Source organism: Bufo bufo, chromosome 4 (genome assembly GCF_905171765.1).
Source record: "Bufo bufo chromosome 4, aBufBuf1.1, whole genome shotgun sequence".
Taxonomy (NCBI): Eukaryota; Metazoa; Chordata; class Amphibia; order Anura; family Bufonidae; genus Bufo; species Bufo bufo.
Genome location: NC_053392.1, coordinates 277,584,956 through 277,594,014, shown reverse-complemented (window position 1 = coordinate 277,594,014; position 9,059 = coordinate 277,584,956).

Here is a 9,059-nt window from a genome sequence, read left to right as displayed (position 1 = left end):
TGCAGTGATTCTAAGAACGACGCCTGTCATGTGCTTGTCATACTGACTCACAGTATTGTTTCACTACCACAGCAGACTCCCTCTGCGTGTTACTGCAAGGCACAGTGTTCTACACCCCTATAAAGGCTCTATGCAGCCCGGAAATAGCCGTTTTAGCCCTTGTTAGTAAGCGTGCCAGGGATACAGAGCACACATACACTGTTAGCACACACCATTGATAATGTAGCACGTCAGGGAGACAGGTAAGAATTATTTCTATAGTATATTAGATTAGATTAAATTTTATTGTCATTGCACATGTATAAATACAGGGTATTTATGTAGGTATATAAGTAGAGATAAGCAAATCGAAGTTGGAACTTGATCCGAATTTCAGGAAAAATCTGACTTATACCGAATGCAAATTTCCTGAAGCTTCGTGGCAACGAATCACATTTTTTTCTAAAATGGCTGCTGCACGTGTTAGGACATGGAGCAAGGAACTCTGGGAATGAGGGATCACCCACAAAGACATGCATGCAGCCAATCAGCAGCCAACCAGCCCTGTGATGTCACAGCCCTATACATAGCCTCAGCCATCTTGGATTCAGCCATTTTCCAGTGTACTTAGTGCAGGGAGAGATGTTAGAAGGTGCTAGGGACAGTGCTAGTAAAGACTTGAAAACTTATATTTTGATCAATAGAAGTTCAGGGAAAGAGCATTAGAAGTGTAGGGAAAGGATAGGGAGGAATTATTATTATTATTATTATTTTTTTTCCTTATCCCCATTTCCTACATCCACCCCCCTCCCCATACCTGTGATGCGTAAAAAAAACAAAAAAAAAACCAATTATCACAACTAATCAAATACTCCAACCACCCCATATCTTAGTCCACTTCTCATCAGCTTCCCTCTGTTTATACATGATTTTCTCATAGTTTTTTACCTTATTAATTAGGTTTATCCATATATTTATCTCTGGAGTATATCGAGCAAACCAGGTCCGACTGACCAAAACTCTGGCCAACATCAGTATCCTACCTAGGAAGATCTTTTGATACTTATGGGTATTTATTTTGGAAAGATCATTAAGCAAAAACACTTGTGGTTCGAAAGGGATTCGTATTTTTAGTTTGTAGGTGATAAAGTTATTAATGCTATTCCAGTATTTTATAAGTTCTGGGCAGGTCCAGATCATATGGAGATAGTCCGCACCTGAAGTGTCACATTTAGGGCAGTTAGACGTGTCTCTTAGCCCACACTTATTCATCCATAAAGGGGTGATATATAGTCTGTGGCAAATATTAAAATGTACTAGAACATGGTTAAAGTTCTGGGATAGTGAACCTAGATTCCCAAAAATATTCTCCCACCCTTCTGATTGTATATTCGGACAATCCATCTCCCACGCTCTTTGTCCTGGTGACTGTATATCACATATTTTGATCAATAGAAGTTCAGGGAAAGAGCATTAGAAGTGTAGGGAAAGGATAGGGAGGAATTATTAAACAGTATTGTAACAGGGTTCAGTAGGGGAGTTTACAGCCTGGGTAATAGGAACAATCCTATTACACCTTGCTGCACTGACTGGGGATCCAAATTGCCATTATACAGCTCTATAATTCCAGCAAGCCATTCTTGTTATTAGGGTGCAAGTGCTGTTTGACACAGACATTAAAAGGGTTTATTACAAGGAAATATTTCTATGTTTTATTTGCCCTTGTGTGGTGCAGTTATACAGTATGTTCTAAAGCATTTTTGGCTTGTATTAGTGGGAAGAAAATTGGCTTATTAGCCGTTGTGTGGTGAAGTGAGATAATTACAGCCCTTTTTGGCGTGTATTAGTGACAAAAAAATATATATTTGCCATTCAGCTGTGCAGTTATATGTTCTAAAGCCTTTTTTGGCGTGTATTAGTGGCAAAAAATATATATATTATTTGCCGTTCAGCAGTGCAGTTATACGTTCTAAAGCCTTTTGTGCATTGTATAAGTGGAAAAAAGTAAGGGCTAAAGCCCCTTTTGGGATGTACTAATGGCAAAAAATTATATATCATTTGCCATTCAGCCATGCAGTTATATGTTCTAAAGCCCTTTTTGGTGTGTATTAGTGGCAAAAAAAAAAAATTGCCGTTCAGCTGTGCAGTTATGTTATAAAGCCCTTTTTGTTGTGTATTAGTGGCACAAAAAAAGTATTTGCCGTTGTGTGAAGTGAGAAAATTACAGCTCCTTTTGACATGTATTAGTGGCAAAAAATATATATTATTTGTCGTTCAGCGGTGCAGTTATATGTTTTAAAGCCTTTTTGGCGTGTATTAGTGGCTAAAAAATATATATTATTTGCCATTCAGCAGTGCAGTTATATGTTGTAAAGCCTTTTGTGAAGTGTATAAGTGGAAAAAAGTTAGGGCCTTTTTGACGTTCAAAGGTGCAGTTATATGTTCGAAAAGCCCTTTTTGGTGTGTATTAGTGGCAAAAAATATGTTATTTTCCGTTCAGCGCAGTAGTTATATGTTCTAAATACACGCAGTTATATGTTGTAATACACACAAAAAAGGGCTTTAAAGCATATAACTGCACCGCTGAATGGCAATTATATATTTTTTTGCCACTAATACCAGCCAAAAAAGGCTGTAATTTTTTCACTTCACCGCATAACGGCAAATACTTTTTTTGTGTCACTAATACACGCCAAATAGCGCTTTAGAACATATTTCTAAAGATTTGTAACAGGTTTGATGTTCCTGGAGGGATACACCAAATGTAAAAGGATTTAGGAAAACTAGAGGAATGGTCAAAAATCTGGCAACTAAAATGTAATGTTGATAAGTGCAAGATAATGCCCCTGGGGCGTAAAAAAAAACACAAGAGCAGAATATAAAATCAGTGATACAGTCCTAACCTCAGTATCTGAGGAAAGGGATTTAGGGGTCATTATTTCAGAAGACTTAAAGGTAGGCAGACAATGTCATAGAGCAGCAGGAAATGCTAGCAGAATGCTTGGGTGTATAGGGAGAGGCATTACCAGTAGAAAGAGAGAGGTGCTCATGCCGCTCTACAGAGCATTAGTGAGACCTCATTTGGAGTACTGTGCGCAGTACTGGAGACCATATCTCCAGAAGGATATTGATACTTTGGAGAGAGTTCAGAGAAGAGCTACTAAACTAGTACATGGATTGCAGGATAAAACTTACCAGGAAAGATTAAAGGACCTTAACATGTATAGCTTGGAATTAAAACGAGACAGAGGGGATATGATAGAAACTTTTAAATACATAAAGGGAATCAACAAGGTAAAAGAGGAGAGAATATTTAAAAGAAGAAAAATTGCTACAAGAGGACATAGTTTTAAATTAGAGGGGCAAAGGTTTAAAAGTAATATCAGGAAGTATTACTTTACTGAGAGAGTAGTGGATGCATGGAATAGCCTTCCTGCAGAAGTGGTAGCTGCAAATACAGTGAAGGAGTTTAAGCATGCATGCGATAGGCATAAGGCTATCCTTTATATAAGATAGGGCCAAGGGCTATTCATAGTATTCAGTATATTGGGCAGACTAGATGGGCCAAATCTTCCAGTTCTTATCTGCCGACACATTCTATGTTTCTATGTTTCTATATAACTGCACTAAAAAGGGCTTTAGAATATATAACTGCATCGCTGAACGTCAAATAATATATATTTTGTTGCCACTAATACATGCATGCCAAAAAGGGCTTTAGAACATATACTGTAACTGCACCGCTGAATGTCAAATATATATTTTCTTGCCACTAATACATGACAAAAAGGGCTATAATTTTCTTACTTCAATACACAACGGCAAATACTTTTTTTTGTTCCACTAAACAGTGGTGACGTGAGAAAATTACAGCCCTTTTTTGGTGTATCTGTGGCAAAAAAATATATATTTGCCGTTCAGCGGTACAGTTTTATGTTCTGAAGCTCTTTTTAGAGTATATTAGCGGCAAAAAAATATATATTATTTGCTGTTCAACGGTGCAGTGATATGTTCTAAAGCCTTTTGTGGCCTGTATAAGTGGAAAAAAGCAAGGGCCTATTTGCTGTTCTGCAGTGCAGTTATATGTTCTTAAAGCCCTTTTTGGTGTGTATTAGTGAAAAAAATGGCTTATTAGCCGTTGTGTGGGGTGTTTTAATTTCCTTTTCATTTATTTATTAAATCTAACAGTATGTCAGACAGAGAAGTGCCAGGCCCTGCACAGAGGAGTGGCAGAGGCCTAAATGTTTCTGGCGCAGGCACAGGTCGCAGCAGAGTAAGGGGCATGGCAGCAGGAGTCGCAGCGAGAGGCCTGAGCTCCCGGTATCATCTAGCAGTCGTGTCTTGACCAAGAACCCAGCGGTTCTTGAATGGTTGACTCGGTCATCCACTTCATCCCAAGTGACATCAGACACCCCCAGACAAGAGTCGGTGGGTTCGTCAGACACAACCCATAGTTGTGCCCTTTCATGTCCTCAACCTGCCTCTGTCCTTTTCTGTTCCCTCAGACAGAAAAGTATTATATGCTGTGGGCTCAGCTCCACTATACAGCGAGGACAAGCTACTAGAGGACAGCCAGCAGCTACTGGCTAGCCAAGATGTGGAGGAGACATCCGCCGCTTCCTCCAGTAGGCGGGCAAGTAGTGATGAGGAGAGTGGCACGAGAGCTGGTGTTGCGAGCAGTCAGGCTCCTAAACCAGAGACCGTTGAGGAGGACATCAGTGACGTAAAGACACTACTTCATGATGATGAAGCCGATCGCACTTGGGAGCCTGGTGGAAAAAGGGGCTTCATCATCATCAGGAGAAGAGGTTGGCAGCTTGCCTGTGAGGCAGCTGCTGAGGCAGCTGCTGAGCCAGCTGCGTGGTAGCATGGCTGGTAGTCAGCAGGGTGGCAGCAGTTGCAGGTCCGGAGCCAAACATGCCCGGGTTAGACCACCTGCTTCACAGCAGCCTACCTGCCTGGGAAGTAGTGGTGCAGGGGTTCACGGAGGCAGCGGCGGTAGCAGTCTTTCAGTGCGGAGTGTTAGGGGTAAAATCACCTATTTGACAGTGTGGCAGTTTTTTGTTAAGCCGCCAGAGGAGGTGAACATGGCTATTTGTAGAATCTGTGGGCAGAAGATAAAGCGTGGCCAGGGTGCCAATGTTGGCAGCATGGCCCTGCGTCAACATATGCAGTGTCACCTCAAAGTGGCCTGGGAGAACCGTGGCTCCGATGTGGTGATCCAGCGTGCCGCAGCAACCGCTGCATCACCCAGTGGCACGCACCCAATTTCAGGCAGTCAAGGCTCCACTACCTCAGCCGAAGGGAGCTGTTTGTGCTCCTAGCCAAGTTGCTGTGCTGCACTTTTCAGAGAACTGATGGTCAAACCGAGGTGGAGAGAGTCCCAAGCCGTCATTTATTTGCCAAAAAGGCAGTACCAGCCCTGTACACAAATGTAGAACAGAAGGTGGGCCAGTCCTTGAGCCTTTTGGTGTCTTCCATAGTGCACGACAGTGCTGACATGTGGAGCTGTAACTACGGACAGGGACAATACATGTCCGTTATGGCCCACTAAGTGAATGTGGTTCCAGCCAAACCAGCAACTTGGCCAGGTGAGGCCGCTTCTGCCTCCACGTTCTCACGCCGTTGGTCCTGCGACAATGTCCGCCTATGCCTCCTCATCCTCCACCGTGTCCTCAGCCTCCACTGCGGGGACAATTCACAGTGCCTCATCAGCATACCACATGTGCAGGGCATGGCGGTGTCACTCTGTTCTGCACCTTGTTTGCCTGGGCGAACAAATTCACACAGGGCAGCAACTGCTCCGTGTCCTTCATCAAGAAATCGAATCCTGGCTTTCTCTGCAACAATTCAAAATTTCGGAACCATGGTGATCGACAATGGAAGGAACATGGTGTCAGCGATGCATCAAGGAAGGCTGAGCCATGCGCCCTGCATGGCACATGTGTTCAATCAGGTAGTCCAGTGGTTCCTGAAGTCTTCCACCCACCTGCAAGACATCCTAAAAATAGCCAGGAAACTTTGTATGTACTTCAGCCACTCGTACACCGCAAAGCACACCCTCCTTGAACTGCAGCGGCAGAAATGCCCTAACATATGCTGATATGCAACATTTACACCCGTTGGAATTCCACCCTCCATATGTTGGACCAACTATACGAACAGAGAAAGGCCAGAAACGATTTCTTGATCATGCAAGTAGACAGCAGTACTCCCCTGTGTAACTTCGATGTCAGCCAGTGGCAGCTCAGGCGTGACACCTGCCGTTTGCTCAGGTCCTTTGAGGAGGCCACGTTATTTGTTAGTCGCCAGGACTATGGGATGAAGAACGTCATTCCACTGCTTCATGTCCTGGAACAGATGCTGGTAAATCTGGCTGGTCAGGGGACTGGAGACGTGGCACCTAGATTTCACAGCCACATGAGCCCTGTGGGGGCTGAAATGGAGGAGGAGGACATTGGAGCACAAGCAATGTGTAGCGAAATGGGTGTTTTTTCTACAGAGGTGACAGGAGAGGAGGAGCAGGAGCAGCCAGAAGAGCTACAGGGTGATGATGAAGAGGAGGCAGAGGACCCAGACACACCATGGCAGTATGCAGTGGAGATGGAGGCAGGGAGTCCCTCTGAGTCACTTGCACAAATGGCCCGTTGAATGCTCACTTGCTTGAGTAGTGACAGGCGAATTGTCAACATTCGGCAGAGGGATGACTTCTGGCTTTCCACCTTGTTGGACCCTCGCTACTGGTTCAAAATGGGGGCCTTTTTTACACCTGCTGAAAGGGAGGACAAACTGAACTACTATAAAGACATCATATGTAGTCATTAGGTCCCCTGCTTATCTGTGCCATCGTCCATTCTCTCGCAGGTCTGACCGGGGGGCCCTCTGCGCTCACATTCCTCTGCCATGGCTGCTGTGGGGGGGGGGGGGTTGGGGGTAGGAGCAGTTCCAGCTCCATCAGCAGCAACTTGAGTCTAGAGTCGCTGATGAGCAGCTACCGTATCATCACCGGCCTAGTGAAGAAACTACTCACCAGCAGCAGCTAGACATGGAGCAGGATCTGAACCAGCACTTGGACAGCATCCTGCCACCCCCATTGGAGATCCGCTGGACTACGGAGCAGCCAATTTGGATTTGCAGAGTTTGCCCTGGAAAAACTGCCCTGCCCGGCCAGTAGTATGGCATCAGAGCGGAAGAACTTGCCTATCCACCCAAAATGTGGAGAGACTGACCTTTGTCAAGATGAATCAGGCGTGGGTCAGCCAGAATTTTTACCCACCAATGCCTGATGCATCAGACTAGATCATCCAAGGTGCCATACCAACACTTTGACAAAAGAGACCATTTTCTTATGGCTACCTGCCTCAACTACTATTCTAATGCTGCCACCCGCCTGATGCCACACATCTTATGCCAAGTGCTCCTTCTTTCACCCACCATCTTCAACTAGTATTGGTATTGCCACCCACCTCCCCACACTGTCACCGGGTCACTCTGTGGTCTCCTAATGCTGCTGCCCCCTCCACACTATGTCACCTTGCCACTCTGTAGTCTCCTGATTCTGCTGTCACCTCCACACTATGTCACCTTGCCACTTTGTAGTCTCATGATGCTGCTGCCACCTCCACACTATGTCTCATTGCCATTGTGTGGTCTCCAGATGCTGCTGCACCTCCACACTATGTCACATTGCCACTCTGTGGTGTCCTGATGCTGCTGCTACCTCAACACTATGTCACCTTGCAAATCTGTTGCCTCCTGATGCTTCTGCTGCCACCTCCACACTGTCATTGTGCCACCCTGCGGCCTCCTACTAATGCTGCTGCCGCCACCTCCACACTATGTCACCTTGCCACTCTGAGGTGTCATGATGCTGCTGCCACCTCCACACTATGTCTCCTTTCCACTCTGTGGCCTCCTGATGCTGCTAAAACCTGCACACTATTTCACCTTGCCACTCTGTGGCCTCCTGATGCTGCTGCCACATCCACACTGTCATTGTGCCTCCCTGTGGACTCTTGCTGATGCTGCGGCTGCCACCAACTTCACACTTTGTCACTGTGCTACTCTGTAGCCTCCTGATGCTGCTGCTGCCACTTCCACACTGTCATTGTGCCACCCTGTGGCCTCCTCTTGATGCTGCTGCCGCCACCTCCACATTCTATCATTGTGCCACCCAGTGGCCTCCTCCTCATGCTGCTGCTGCAGCCACCTCCACACTCTGTCATTGTGCCATTCTGTGGCCTCCTTCTGATGCTGCTGCCTCCTCCAGACTCTGTCATTGGGCCACTCTGTGGTCCCCTTATGCTGCTGCCACCTCCACACTGTCATTGTGCCACCCAGTGGACTCCTCCTCATGCTGCTGCTGCCACCTCCACACTGTCATTGTGCCACTCTGTGGCCTCCTTCTGATACTGCTGCCTCCTCCAGACTCTGTCATTTGGCCACTCTGTGGTCTCCTTATGCTGCTTCCTACCCTCCCCGCTTCATGACGGGGCCACTATTTTGCCTTTCGGCTTGGGTGACATCATCATTTATTTTACCATTCTTCTGATCTGTCAGAAGGAAGGAAAAATGAGACACACAACGGATCCTGTCTATGTAACAGCTGTAAGGCCTGCATGGTCCCTATTTTGCATCATAATTGGCTTATGATTTGGTAGTCAAAAGCAGGAGTGGGTACAAAACACAGAAGACAATCAAATATTCCATTCATGTGTCATCTCTGTTTTGGATCCACTCCTGTTTTTTTGGCTTTAGCATACTGATGGATTACTGACCAAATGCTGACCGAGTGAAGGCGAATGCTCCACAGGATCCGTTTTATGGGAGTTATTGTTCTTATGGATCAGAGAAAGGGCAAAATAATCAGTGATGTCAACACAAACTTACTGATAACACCCTCTCCACTCTACAGAGTAACAGTCGGCATTCCGTTCACTGCTGCTGCGTGGTGCACGTGTCCAGGGTTGGCGTCCCGTCAATGTATGAAGGAAGTAGATGCGTTGCTTTTTTTTACTGTGTGGGGGTGGCAGCAGCAGCAGTAGCATGAGGAGACCACAGAGTGGCACAATGAAAGAGTT